General features: G+C 39.3%; 2 long non-coding RNA genes across 2 annotated transcripts in view; one reads left to right on the top strand and one right to left on the bottom strand.

The window, feature by feature from the left end:
* LOC107834086 (uncharacterized) overlaps positions 1–15745 on the bottom strand; it is a 69923-nt gene that overhangs the window by 37266 nt on the left and 16912 nt on the right. The window lies entirely within an intron of this gene.
* Positions 3695–15745, top strand: part of LOC107834085 (uncharacterized) — a 17360-nt gene continuing 5309 nt past the window's right edge. The window contains exons 1-2 of the long non-coding RNA XR_001659868.1: positions 3695–3706; positions 14699–14702. This is a non-coding gene — a long non-coding RNA (uncharacterized LOC107834085). The remainder of the gene's footprint in view (positions 3707–14698; positions 14703–15745) is intronic.

Below are 15745 nucleotides of genomic sequence, written 5' to 3'. Positions count from 1 at the left end.
ACACAGAAAACTCAAATCCTCACACGCTGTTATGGTATTTATCCATAAAGTATTATCCTTAAAGGGGCAGCATTATGTAAAATCAACTTTTTTTGATTTTACATCATCTTTTTTACATCATGTCATAATGTTATTCCCTCATCAAAATCACACCTGGAGTGTTGCCTTGATTCATGTTTGAAGAATCTTTTAGTCTCCTATGGCAACCGTTCAGCTGTGCAAAATATGTAGGTGTACCTAGCTCTATCTTTGAGGATGACGTTCGTCAAAGGCAAGGTGGAGGCAGTTTCGGAGCCTCCACCTCACAGAGCAACCCTCTCCTGTGACTCCCCCACTCAGCTCCTTCAGACTAGCCAGCAGCAATCAACAAACACCTGGTGAACTGAGCATCCACTGAGTTCAGTGCAACGTTGGTTAAAAATGTTGTTAAAGGGTTAATAGAGGAGTCATGTTGTGATGACTTCCTGAAAGAGGAAATTGAGAAAAAGCAGGAGTTTTTAAAGATACAGAGGTAAAATCTCAAGGTATTAGACTGCAAAATAAACTTTATTTTAAGTCATATTTTATATCTATAGTTTTTTAATAACTGAAGTTACCATAGTTACTTGATTATGTTATAAAATAGAACTATGTGGCTAGAAATCGCATAATTCTGCCCCTTGAAAAACTAATCAAAATCAACATGTATTGAACAGCTTTACAAACACACTGCATGCAATGTTTCTGAGAGTAAGACAACAGAACTAACATTTCCTTTCAGAATTCTTTATAAAATTTAAACTTTTTCACATTAATTCTCTAAACTATTAATTAATAAACAGAAGAAAACAGAAGTCTGTGCTTTTGATTGTTAGCATTTAGAAATCTGAACATGATCCCACAGCTAACCTGTTTATGTCTGCTGTGAAATAATAAACTGTGTACACACTAATACAATACACACTAAGCAATAGTCTTCACTGAACCCCTTATACTAGTATGTTTTTCAAAGCTAATTATCTATGTAACTGCTCCTAGTTTAATAGGTTATTTTCTTTAAAGTCATCAGAACCAAAAGCTTAGACCATGTGGAGACTCTTTGTCTAAGTTTGTTCACGTCTGGACTGGACATGTGTGGCTGCTAGAAACAAACCGATTAGTTGTTTTCACTGCTGAGATTAACCTTAGAGCCATTTCTTCTCTTCACTTCATTGTGCCAGTTTGGGAAGTATCATTCCACAAACCTCCAACAATCCAGAACTATGTGTACAGTGGTCTCAGAATTTCTTCTCTTTGTTTTTTCTCCCCTCCAAAAAACCAAACACTCTGCTTCAAATTCCTTTTTCCAATCCTCCTAACTCCATCAGGCTGGTGGCCAGCCAGAAGTCTGTGAGGTCCAGGCATTAATAGATTCACCCGGCACTGTAGAGAAAGCTGAAATCCTCGGTTTGGTATTCTGACAGTAGCAGAGCGAGGGGCCATGCAGAGAAAGCTGTTAAGGTGAAATAGTCTCTTGCACCTTTACACTTTAACTCAACAGGCCGTGGCTGTAACCCTGCAGGGTGTTATGAAGAAATGACTTTATGGACGGCTTCCAACATTCTGACAGTCACTAACCTGACAGGTTCAGTCAGCCTGAGTCTCTGAGCTATGTCTTCGTACGGCTGTCCCCGACGTAGCCTTGTCTTCTTTTCAGGAGCAATGCATTGCTGGTTGACGCTGAACATTTAATAATGAATTTAATTTGGAATCAATTTGCTCAGCAGGAACAATTTGTTGCACAGTTAAAGGCCAACACTGAAGACTGTACAATCAAGGCTTCCTGGATGTATTTAGAGAAGGACTGAGCTGTTTTGCAAAATGATATAAAATTTTGATTAATAATTCAATAATTTGATAAATTGGCTGGTGAGTGGAATCAAATGATATTATTCCTAACACTGATGGGTGATTAGTCAAGTAAAGCAGGTTTTCATACCAGGAAAGTCCTTTAGTCTGATTGTTTGGTCCAGTTTGCTTTCACATTGAGCAACTTTGCAAGCGGACTACAATTTGCAAACAAAGTCATGTGTGGTCACTGCTGCCAGAAACCCAGACACAGAAAAAAACAACTTTGGATTTCCGGCTTGCTGTATTTCTTGTTGAGCACATTTTAACTACAACACATTTTGAATGACAAGAGTAGCTTATACAACACAGAGACATTTCTAAATTTGGATCAGCATCACTAAATGCTTCAGGCTGAATTTGATGGGATCCTGTGAGTCCCTCTGACCCACAACATGCTGGCAGCAGCTCATGAGCAGTGAACAGTAGATCAGGTTGGATTTCAGGCTCATCACTATATGCAGACGAGCGTTAGCAACACTGAAGGGCTCATTTTCCCCATAATTTCTTAAGGTATTTTGCAACACCATCAGCTATTGGAGTGTGTAGTTTAATGGAAGCCACATGTTTGTCTTTTCATAACTCACAGACAGAAAAAACACAGAGAATTATTTTTGTTTAAGACATATTGTGGGAATGACAAATCCAAGAAAATACAATTATGAAACAAGCATGTAAAGTTTTGACATCCTTAAACAGAGCAGTAGAGTTAGACAATAAAGTCTGTACACTCAAGGGATTAGTGTACATGTTTAAACTCTGCTAAATATGAACAATTAAATGGCAAGTGGTTTTATTTTATTTACATATTGGGAAAATATTATTGAAATCAAACACATTAAAGGTGATTTATTTACAAAACAAAATATAATGTCCTCTGCCAGGCTGAGAACTGCTTACACAACCCATCTGGACAGATTAAGTTTCATCTGTTTAAATAATAGAAATGAGTGAGAACTGAGCATGGTTTTTGAAGGGGTGTCCCACTTTATTCTATTATTTACTGTATTATTTTAAACTCTTAGAATGAGGTGCTGAAGGAGCTTAAAGTAAATTAACTCCACACGTTTCAGTTGAGGAAAAATAAAAACCATGTTTATACTTATATTCTTGGTTACGTCCTGCAGAGAGAACTCCAAACTAAAGTCAATACTTTAATAATTTAAGGCAAACAGCAGGTAGAGGATTGATATTCTCAGTTCAGCAAACTAAAAAGAAATGCATTAATTTCGTTGTAGCATTAACATCTCATTTTAGTGTCGAGCAACTGTCATGAATGAGACAAAATTAGAAACCTTTTGGTAATCTGTGACTCAGATAATGTAGATACATATTTATAGTTCTGCTGCTGAATCACAGGAAAGGAAAAGGCAAATGTCCTTAGCTGCTCTTCCTTAACATAAATCTGATTCCAAGGTTCAAGCCTTTAGTTTCTCACTTTAGTGGTAATAGTAAGAGCCATGGAGCCATGGAGGTCTGCGTGTGTGAGGAGAAAGAGAAGTCCTGAATGTGTCTGGAAATTCATTGTTTGGCTGACTGCTGCTCATGACTCACAGAGATGTGGATGAGTTACAGATGCTGACATCCCGGCTGTTTTTTTTTTTTTCAATCTGTGCTGAAATGTTTCAACTAAAGACATTTCATTCATGTTTTCTGCCACATGTCTAAACTAAATCATTCAGTTTCTATTGGTGACTGACTACTGGAGAAAGGCAACCTGTAATGTACTTGTAAAAGATTTTTACAAATAAAAATTGGGAATATGAAGTATGCACTTGTATTAAATGCCCTGGGTCATACTGTGAAAGCTTTGTAGCTGTAGTTACAGTAAAAAGTGTTTGTGTGTAGACCTGTGTTGCACATACACACACATTTTTGCCCACTCTTTACAAAGCGACTCAAACTCAGCCAGATTGGATGGAGACGGTGTGTGAACATCAAGTACTGCCATCACTTCTAAATTGGATTCAGTTCTGGACTTTGACTGGGCAGTTTTATCACAGGAATGTGCTTTGATCTGAACTCTTTCATTATGCGTCTGACTGTGTGTGTTGCTAGAACGTGAACCTCTGCCTCAGACTCAAGTCTTCTGCCGTTTCTAACAGGTTTCCTCCCAGGACCGTCCTGAGTTTAGCTCCATTCTGCATCTCAAACGTTTCTTTGTCCTTGCTGGAAAAAAGCTTCCTGCTACTGTCATGTTCCACAGTGAGGAACGAATGACTCTTTTCCACCATTTACAATTACCTTCTTGGTAACACTTTATTTGAAAAGGTGTGCATAAGACTGACATGACACATTCATAAACATGAAGGAGTCTTCATGACTGGTTATGACTGTTGTCATGAAGTGTCTTTAGGTAAATAATGGCACTTTTAATGCAAAGTTGGACCAAAAGTGCATTAAAAGTGTCAGATTTGCACTAAAAGTCTCATTATGTCATTTCATATGTGAGCCTTGTGTAACAGAGAGAAAAGCCTATATGTATCTTTATGTGAGTTTTAACCAATATAATTATAATAATTGTATGCATTTATGAGATTTTTAATCAACACATATGTTTGGAGCCACCTAGTGGTGTGATGAGTGACTGCATGCAACGGGTCCTTCAGGCACCCGTTGCATGCAGAATTCCCCCACCAGAATTCCCCCACCAGAAGGCACTCCTCAGAATTCCCCCACCAGATTTCTGAGGAGTGCTGGTGGAGGTAGGTGCGAGAAAGGCAGCTCTTCACTTCTTTTTTTACTTAGGGTCATATTTTTCTAGTTCAGCAATTAACGAAATACTGTAAGAATATTTAACATCTATAAATATAATTTGTAAAGTTTTCTCGTGGTTGGGCTGGAAAAATGTGGCCCTATGAGTGGGAGCTGCGCCGGTTGGTGTTCGTGGCTGACCACTCAGTCATGGCGTTAACTGTGTCTTTTATTTTTCAGCCTGTTGGACCACTTTGTGTGCAGTCAGTCACATTGTGAAGAGATTTTCATTCTTTATCGTACTAGGTGAGTTCAAAGTATAAATTTATTATGTGTGTGTGTGTGTGTGTGTGTGTGTTTCGTGAATGTTTTAACTGTTAACTGGTACACAGCAAATTCAAAAGTGTTAGATTTCCAGTGTAAGTGTAGTATGTTAAAAATACAGTGTTAATTCAACAACATGAGTGTTAGTGAGTGTTAGTTTCCCTAACACTCACTAAAGAGTTCCAAACAGTTAAATAAAATGCAATCCAGTCCAGTGATGATTTCTAAATTAACACCAACAGTAATTCAGTCTGGTGTTGAATTAGAAATCATCATCAGACAGTTCTTCCCACAATTGTAACATATTTGTAACATCACATTAGGGAAGGAGCTACAGGTAAGATGGGGGTCCCTGACCTGGACCTACAGGGGACTCACATGGATGGCAGAGCATACCTTCAGGAATACAATTTTTAAACTTTATAACATCTGATGAGTACTGTAAAGGAGAGCACTCTCCTATTAAAATTGTATACAATACCCCAGTAGATTATATAGTAGGGTGCCCCATTGTTGACTCATGGTTGCTAAAAACCTTACCAGACTGACTGATTTTAGTGACATAGTGGGTGTAAAATATTGAATAAAATGTTGTGCTACATGACTGGCTTTATTTTCACTCTTATATTTAACTTTATGACACACAAAACTACAAATGAATCGTCCTTATTGTCTCCAGGTGCATTCTGATTAAAGCTTGTCACCAACGTCATCATCAGTGACTTGGCAACAAAAGGCAAACTAGCTAGAGCATTTCTACGGATTACGTTAACATGTTTTGAATTTGTGTTGTTTCATCATTAGTGACCAGTAGCCTGATGTCTCTGTTCTTCTCTTGGTTTGTTGTACTTCATGTCAGATGGATTTCAGAATGACTTAGTTGATAGAGATTTTTTGGTATTATCATTTTGTTCATATTCAGTCTAATGTTAAGATTTTTAGTCTAAAGTGTTCTCTTCCTTATGTGTGTGTAAACTGACCTGGAGGTCACAACTGTCTGTTTCATCTTTATGTGAAACAGTTAACTCTGTGTTTCCCAGACCTTAAATTCTTCTTGTGTTAGTTTGACCTAGAGCTGAACTGGGCTCAGACCGTAGATCAGATATCACACCTGGCTGGTTTGTTTAGGTTAGAAGTTTTACGACCTTTGTTGTTCTTCCTGACTGCCCCTTTTGGTTGTTCTTCCTGACTGCCCCTTTTGGTTGTTCTTCCTGACTGCCCCTTTTGGCTGTTCTGTTTGGACAATAAAACAGGGGCTCGCGTGGAAGGAGATCAGAACTCTCTGTGAACGGCTGATGAAGTTGTTGATGGAGATTTCTCCTTTTGCAAAAGCCTTGCCTTAAAATTCATATATGTTGTCTGTGGTTCTTTAATATAGGTTCGAGAAAAAGTACCTATCATTAGTTGCAATCTCTGGTGATGAAACTTGTTAGCTCCGCTGTTGCGGAGCTAACAATGTTGTAAAATTACCATGTTGTAAAATTAAATTATCATCAGCTTTATTATTTGGGCCCAGTCATTAGCCCCGCCCCCCCAGCCGACGCCGTCTTGTTCCGTTACTTCGTTACATGTTTGCCTGAGGAGCGGAGGCAGCAGTATGGCGTCTTGTCTGGAGCTTATCATAACAAGATGATCATGTTAAAATGATCATGTTTTTGACTATTTTTTATGGAGGCATTATTTTTCCTTTTACGCAAGAGTATCGATTCATATACATAGTTCGCTTAACGTATGTTTATTTGTTTGGATATCACGGTATATACGACTATTTATTATCTTAACCAAACATTAAAGCTGTCAGGAAAATCTGGAGGCCATTTGAGTTAACATTATTTAGCTGCGGAGGTCGTTTTCTTTAAGCTTTTGGCTGTAGACTGCAAAACGGGGGAGTGGCTGTGCTGGACCATTGGCTTGATCTATGCCACAGGTGTCAAACTCCAGTCCTGGAAGACCACTGTCCTGCAACATTTAGATGTGCCGCTGCTGCACCACACCTGAATACAATAATTAGGTGATTAGCAGGACTCTGGAGAACATATCTACACAATGAGGAGGCAATTAAGCCATTTGACTCTGGTGTTTTGTATCTGTGGCATGTCTAAAAACTGCCAAAATGTTTGTTTTTTTTTTGTGTGTGATGTTGGTGACTGAAATCTGTTATGATGACTTCAATACATTTTTTCAGACAGGTTGGCACGACTTTTAATGCTGTCCAAAATTTTTTCTATAAGCTGACTAATTTCTTTAGTAATTATTTCTGACGTTTTAATGCTTTATCTTGTAAACCGGGTGGGCAGAGTAATTTTAATGAATATGACGGTGACACACACAGGTGAGTCTGATTAGTTTTGTTCACACTTCTTTTTAAAATATTTATTTATTATCCTAATGTTTCTGCTATATTTCCTGTGTTTCCTTCCAGGCTGGAAGTCTTCCTCCTCCATGTTGGTGAAAACAAGAGCAGCACCAAAGACACTTCACCATCAGTGATCACAAGACCATCCATGGCCACTTCCAATGAACTTTCAAAGTACACTTCACCTTCAGTGCAAAGTACCATGAATGAATGACCTTTGTTGTATATTGCTGTCAGTGCTGTTTGATGTTGTTTTGAAATAAAAGTAGATTATATACTGCAATTGGTGCTGGTGTTTTTGTAGTATCTAATGTGGCATCTAATGTCTTTTAAAATGAATTTGGGGATTATTGATGGCCAGTAGTTTCTGGGGAAAAAAAGGTTTTAATTGCTCTAGTGGCTTTTATTTGGTAGTAAATTGACAAACAAAAGTGAGTAATGAGAGAAGGGGTAGACCGGGAAGCGAACGCACAACAGCCGCATTGAAAACTAGAGCCTCCATATGTGGGTTGTGCTTAAACCCTGCACCACCACAGCATACTCTGCCAGTAATATTTCAAAACTCTGATTTCTATGCTTTATACTGTTCTGTGTTAGATTAACACTTTCGTAGTGTTAACTTTTGACAAAATACATTAGTGTTGAGTAAGTCAACACTGATGTGTGTTTAATTTCAACTATTGTGAGTGTTGATTCAACTATATCACAAATAACACTTTCAAAAGTGTAATTTCTACACCATTCGGAGTGGACCAATATAGACACTTTCAAAATGTTTAATTCAACTGTATAGGAGTTAATGGAACACTTCCAAATTTGCTGTGTATAACAGTTGTCTGTTATTTTATTGTTATTTTTGAATGATTCATTGAATAAGAATGTTTTGTTTTTGAGAATTTAACCGTTTTATTAATTGTTTAAACTATACGATCACATCTTTAAAAAGATAAAGAAAAATAAAGAATTCTGAGGAGTGCTGGTGGAGCCTTATTTTTCAGCCTGTTGGACCACTTTCGTGCAGTCAGTCACAATGTGAAGAGATTTTCATTTTTTTTATTGTATGTACTAGGTGACAACAATCAAATAAGAAGAGTTACACTTGGTTTATTTAAAGTGTTTATCAATAAATGTGTTATGGTAAGGTATTATGTTGCTCACAGGTGAACTCTCTAAGTAACAAATGAAAATGCACTGGTTTTTATTTTGGGGCTACAGAGGAATGGGGCTAAAAACAAATGAACATGTTTTACTTTTCTTTGTCCCCCAAAAGAACCGTTTGTCCACAGCTTCCTCCTTCATGGTTAAGAACTGTGTCTTGGTCTATCATATAAAATGCAGATAAAGTACAGTAAAGTTGTTGCTTGTAATGTGACATATTGTGAAAATGTTTACAAAGTGTGAATGAGCTTACAAAGCACTCTGTGTGGCCTAGATATATTATTTTAATTTGTAAGTGGGTTAAAGAAAAAACTAAATATTGATGTTGTAGAAAGTTTTGACTTCTTCATGGAACACATTATATACAGGGTTCCTAATGCTTTTTCTTTTAAATTTTTTTCACTTAATGTCACTGTGTAATGATGAAATAATTAGTAATCCTAAATTAGCTTTAAAACTGCTGGTTCCAATGTTATGTTTCCCTCTGGATACTTTTTAGGTTTCCATTTCAAGCAACCCATGCCTTTATAGTGTAAATATAGACAGACATAATGATAATAATGATAATTAATGCCACATTACTGTAGTTCTTTTTCATCTCCAGGGGTGTTTGATGTAAGGTATATAATTGTGTGTGTGTGTGTGTGTGTAATTGTATATACTACATATAGAGGACCACTTTATATATACTACATATAGAGGACCCATAAATTGAGGTCATCTGTGGAAAGTGAGGACATTTCCCTAACCCTCGCTCTTTTCTCAGTTCTACTGTTGTCTATTAGTTTGGTTTAGAGCAGGGGTGGGCAATCCTGGTCCTCCAGGGCTGGTGTCCTGTAGCTCTTAGATGTCTCCCTGGTCCAACACACTTGATACCAACAGCTGAATCACCTCCTAAGTGCAGCCAAGTTCTCCAGAGTCCTGCTAACGACCTCATTATTTGACTCAGGTGTGTCGAAGTTGACACACATCTAAAAGTTGCAGGAGACCGGCTCTCGAGGCCTGGAGTTGCCCACCCCTGGTTTAGCGCTACCATGTTAATTAAGTTTTGGTTAAAGTTGTGTTAGAAATATACTGGTACTGGTTAGGGTTAGGGGAAAATGTCTAGGTTAAGCATAAATACAAATACCAAAATGAATGAAAGTCAATGCAAAGTCCTTTGAACGATAGAAGTACAAGGTTGCGTGTGTGCATGTGTGTGTGTGAGAGAGAGTTTGCAGAAAAAGGAAACCATTGTTTTTCACTGAGTCAACCCCCCTCTAATCCTAAATCCAGTTTCTGGTGTCTTCCTCCCTCAGTGTCTGTGTGTGCACAGCGCTCCTCAGTGCTTTTATGAATGTTGACATTTGAGCATAAATTATTGCATTTCTCTCCATCTCTGACTCTTTTGAAGAATGAGCGCTCACCAGATTCCCTCTCCTTAGATCTGAGTTATTATTCTCTGGCTTCCCTCAAACTGAGGCCTCACCACCACCTGGTTGTAGGATCTTACTGTAATTGGCAGATTATGTTGAATGCAGCTAAATTAGTACAACGCAGAGCTAAATTACCTACAGGCAGCTGTTTGGTATGTAAAGATGTTTGGGGATTGAGGCTAATACCTAAAGATGAGCTGAAATAAAGAACAAGGCAGAAAAAGAAGGCTTTTTTGGTCTCATTTCTCTTGGAGTATATTAAGTTTCTGGAAGTAAAATTATGTTTAATTGGTTGAATTTAGTCAGGAGGACTAGTGGTCAATATCAATTGCCCCTGGATGAGTCCATGTGGTCGATATGGTTGTAATATTATTTAGCTTATGCAGCAGTGGTATTTGATATTTTCAAACTGCTTTCACCTGTCCCTGGGCAATCATGGGCTGCTGTAATTATGGGATGTTTGGCTTTTGCTACAACATTATTAAAACAGCATTCCAGAACTAAGCTAAATAGAGCTGTCACTGTTGAGCATCTTCAAACATCCAGTTCCTGTAAAAGTATACTTTTATAGCATGTACAGCATCTCAGCGATATAATGATCACTTTATGTTACTGGGTAGTGATTTAAATCTGAACACAATGTAGATGTAGATAAACAGAATTTGTAATTTAATCTTGTTTATGTGGATAGGGAAGTTTTACCATGACTCAATGGCTCAACTCGCCTCCACTTGACTCTCTGTGGTTCAGGTTGTTTTTCTTTACATTTGTGTTCCGGCTCTATGAGAGTTGGTATCTCATCTTCAGACCGGTACTGTTTAAATGGTGATTTTCCATATTCCAACATTCTTGTTATGACCAGAGGAATTTCTAAGGATTCCCAGAACTCACTTTGCTTCAGACTCTGCCTCAAATCCTGTCCATGCAGATGCTGGGCCCATGCTGAGTCCACTGATTAATGTTTTTTTGGGACCCAGAAGCTAAGGCTGGACTACCAGGCCCTGGAAAGCCCTGAGGTCTGGGCCTTAGAGAGAGGATGAAGAGCTCCTTCACCTGGATCCAGCTGAGGTTTGGAAAGTGCCACTGTTCCTTTGAAAGGATTTATTTAAGGTGACTCATCAGGAAGCCTCCTGGGTCCTCCAGGCCCGTCCCGCTGGATGGAGCCACTAGGGGAAAATGTTAAGGAAGAAATTTTCTAAAATAGGTTAACTTTGGAAAAAAGTTTAGCTCTCTCTTCCTCTGGATCCCAGGTCCTCTTGGCGGGCCACGTGTAGCCACAAGGAAAACAACAATGCGTGTTGACGTCACAGAATTACAGAGTTTAATCCAATATAAGACAATGCATAAACTTAGAAGTAAGACAATGCACAAACTTACACCAGAAACTGCAGAACAACGGAGACATACATTCATTTACCTGACATAAATGGAAAAGAAAGGAAGAAAAGCAAAGACGTGCAAAGACATCTTTGGAGAATTGCAAGAGCAAATCTGATTTGTTACTTATGTGTAGAAAGTTTTATCCTCTTGTATTTAATTTATTCAAATAAGGCGTATCTTTGCTCATCCAACCAGGAGCTATCTCTGACCCTCTCTCAAGCCAGAAACCCCTGCCGTGTTTACGGCCTTTCACAGATGAGTGTGAAAAGCTACAACTTCCACTGTATTGTTTTCCCACAGACAAAAGGCAGTTCAAACGATCCTAGCAAACCATCTGCTGTAACTACAGGTAACATAAAGGTCAAAGAGCCAGAATACATTACTAATTTCAAAACCACAATTAGGCCATTTGAATCAAGACATGTTAAGTTTTAAAACTAGCTTATTTTAAATTTATTTTCTCAACAAAACCCAGAACACATGAGAGGGACAATGCATCACTTATGGCATGGGAACACTTCTACAGCTCCCAGAATGACCTGGGGAGTGGAGCAGGAGAGAGGAAACTGAGTTTTCCTCTTGGATCCACGACTCCAACTTAGATAGGCAAAGGATGGATGGATGGATGGATGGATGGATGGATGGATGGATGGATGGATGGATGGATGGATGGATGGATGTTAAATAATTCATATGAACTGAAGTTAGGACTGGTTTTTGTCGAGGGTGAACATGACCTCAGCTGGTTCTAATACAAATGACAACAACTCCAGATTTTATTTACTGGTAATTCTTTCCAAACCCTCTGCAGTGTTCAATGTAGCGTTGCTCTGTTTCATCTTACATAGAGAACCAAGATGACCTCCAGCCAAATCATCAGAGTTTTCTTCTTTAACTTTCCTGTTGCCTGTATCGTTATCCACTCTAAAATGACGTCCCTCCCTGAACAGCCACTCTAAGAGGAAGAAGCCATAAAAAAGCCACATAAAAACAAACAGATTATAGTTTGCACTTAGACTCAGACACAAAAACTTCACAGATTTTGAAAAAATTTTTTAAAAAAATAAAACTGACATGTTTGACCATAACTGCTGTTACATTTTGACGAAAACAAGAGGGAATATTACATGCCTAAGGATCAGGCATGGCAGCATCATGTTGTGTGGATGTGTCACTAGAACAGGAACTGATTCACTTCAGAAAATAGATTACATCATGAAGAATGGATATCATGTGTAAACATCGGAACACATCTTAGGGCATCAGCCAGGAACCTGAAGTTCGGCTCTTAGTGTGTTTTTTAACTGGACGATGATCCTAAGCTATCAGATCCATGACAAAGTGGCTTTGTGAAAAATATTTTTGCTTATTTTTCTAGAATTTAATTCAAATTAATTCTGAATTAACTTGAATTAATTCTGGTATTTCTACCTGACTTAAAACAGAAAGAGTCCAGTGTGATTTAACTTTACAGTGGGGGGAAAAAAAGTCATGTGCCTTTTTCTATAGTGTATGTAAATGTCTGGTTTGTCTGTGGTTATGTATGAACAGAGGATGCGGTCTGCCTCTGGTCATTTCATGTCTGCCGGAGCCTTGTTTGCTCTGAAGGTTTAGTTTATTCAGCGTGCTGTAGCAGTCTACACACCATAAATACATTAAAGTTATTAAATCCAGAGCCATGTATATGCATTACACTTCAGTAGATCTGCAATGCGGTGAGAAAAAAAACAATATTTGCCTGGTAAAAGCGAGAAGACCTACTGTTTTATTTTACAGGACAGATTGTCACTGGCTCAGTAATTCTGGTCAGTTGCAAATGCATGCTGCATATAAATTATCACTAATACATGTAAAATAAATGTCTATTGAAATATTTTTGTATGAATATAGTTTTGTATAAATTTAGTGAAGCTGAAGAGCCAGCAGGAATTGTCCAGTTGGAAAGTAATTTGAAGCATCAAACAGTCATTGAAAACAGTGTGTGCAGGTCAACAGACACACACCATGTCTCACAGAGTCATTAGGCAGCGTTGCCAGCACCTAATAGCTCAGAGTGGTCCAATTTGAGTGTAATTTAGTTCCCATTCAGACCACTGATAGGTATGTAACCGACTCTATTTGGAAGAGAGTGGCATGTCCAGAAGAGCAACACACAGGATAAGTGGTGGAATCACTAGTGGAGCCGTGGTTATCGAGCAGTTAGTGGAACATCTGACCGTCAGTGAAAACAGAGAGGGAAGCTCACCAGGCAGAGAGTCTCATGGGAGAATTAGACTTGAATGTTGGACTGGAGCGGTTCGCAGCCAAGTGTAAAGCAACCGGGATGAGGATCAGTGCTTCCAAATCCGAGGCGATGGTCTTGAGCTGGAAAAGGGTAGCATGCCTTCTCCAGGTTGGGGGAGGGGACGCCCTGCCCCAAGTGGAGGAGTTTAAGTATCTCAGGATCTTGTTCACAAATGAGGGAAGAAGGGAGCGGGAGATCGACAGGCATTGTTTGGGGCGTCTGCAGTGAAGGCGTCTGCAGTGAAGCTGGCGCTGTACCGGTCCGTCGTGGTAAAGAGAGAGCTGAGTCAAAAAGCAAAGCTCTCGATTTACAGGTCGATCTACGTGCCCACCCTCATCTATGGTCATGAGCTTTGGATCATGACCGAAAGAACGAGGTCCCGGATACAAGCAGCCAAAATGGGTTTTCTTCGTAGGGTGGCTGGACTCTCCCTTAGAGATAGGGTGAGAAGCTCTGCAATCTGGGAGGGACTCAGAGTAGAGCCACTGCTCCTTCACGTCGAGAGGAGCCAGTTGAGGTGGCTCGGACATCTGGTCAGGATGCCTCCTGGACACCTCCCTGGTGAGGTGTTCCGGGCACGTCCCACCGGGAGGAGGCCCCGGGGAAGACCTAGGACACACTGGAGGGACTATGTTTCTCGGCTGGCCTGGGAACGCCTTGGATTCCCCCGGAGGAGCTGGAACAAGTGGCTGGGGAGAGGGAAGTCTGGGTCTCCGTTCTTAAGCTGCTACCCCCGCGACCTGACCCCGGTTAAGCGGAAGAAAATGAAGGGATGGATGGATGAATGGATGGATGGATGATGTTGGACTTCCAGGATTGTGGATTTGAAAAGTTGACAACATTCTGTGCTTCGAGGTTTGATACTGGAACCGAAGGAAATACAATGACACTCACACAAATCCTGAACCTGTGATAAAACGCAAACAGCACGTCACACACTTTTGCAATGTGATAATCCATCATGCTGCAAAACCAGAAGTCACTTTTTAGTGTTGTTATAGTTATTATTTTTATTCGCATATGTTGTTTGTCGCTATGGTTTCTCTGTTCTATATTTCCTCTCTTTCTGCAGGTGTAGAAGCAGACTTGCTACAAGGTACACCCACTAGAAGGAAACAAACTCATCCAGTACAACACTTTCATTCTATTGGCTGAGAGGTTGCCAGGCTATGGTACTTTTTTGTTCCAAGCGCAAGCAGAAAATGATTCACGAGCAAGCAGAGAGGTGGAGGCAAGTGGAGATTTGATCTGAGCAGAGACAAGTTTTGAGAAAATTTGAAAGAGAGCAGAAGTTCTGAGTACAAACATTACAAGTTTTGAGAAGAAAAGACATTAAGTCCTGCTTTCAGAAAATATGTCCCCCATAGGCCTCACCTTGTTGTGTCAATGTTAACATTGACACAACAACGCTGAGTTGACACTCAGCGTTGTGACAGGACATGTTGAAGAAAATAGATTAATGGCAGAGCTCATAATCTATAGCTGCGTTCCCAATGCAGATGTGCACAAACGTTGTCAATGTTCTGCTACTGACATTTTCACAATTGCAAAGATTCCATTAAATAAGAAACACAATTAAAATCACATCAATAAATTTGTTCACACAATATGTCATTAAAAAACATGCTACACTTTGATCCTCCAACTACTTACTATCGTCTTCTTCATGGTTTGTGGCAGTGGAAACATCTGTTGTTGTTGATCATGTGACTCGTCTGATGTGAATAAAAAGTTTCCACTGCAGCTTTCCAAAATAAACCAATTTCACACGGCAACTTCCCCCCCTGGCCCCCCCAACAAACCACCACCCCACATCATCCTAACACCAAAACATTTCAGTGAAAAAACAAGGCTTTTTTTATTGTTGTGTTTCCGTTAAGCAAATTTATTTTCAAAGTGTCAAATTCCACTTTTATATAGTCACTGGAAACACAGTTGTTGAATGTTGATGCTTGTCCCTTTATCCTGAAGTCAAGGAGTTCTTTTATGCACGATGCTCAATGTGACGATGTCTCTGTGCATTCTGCTGGTGCAGCCAGAACTGTCCGTGTATTTTCAGGCAGTTCGTTTTTTCGTTTGAAATGAAAAATGAAAAAACGGAAATAGACTTGATTTTTCGTTTTCCGTTTAGAAAACCAAAATCGAAAATCGGATTTTTGGCTCGTTACCCGATTTCCCATTAAGTGCACAAAACGAAAATGGAAAAAACGGTAACGAGCTGTCAATTTCGATTTTCATGATTTCATTTTTGACAAGCGGTCTGTCCCG

Source organism: Poecilia formosa, unplaced genomic scaffold (genome assembly GCF_000485575.1).
Source record: "Poecilia formosa unplaced genomic scaffold, Poecilia_formosa-5.1.2 Scaffold517, whole genome shotgun sequence".
Classification (NCBI taxonomy): Eukaryota; Metazoa; Chordata; class Actinopteri; order Cyprinodontiformes; family Poeciliidae; genus Poecilia; species Poecilia formosa.
The sequence above is the reverse complement of the archived record's forward strand: the minus strand, read 5'-3'. Positions and strand labels throughout refer to the sequence as shown.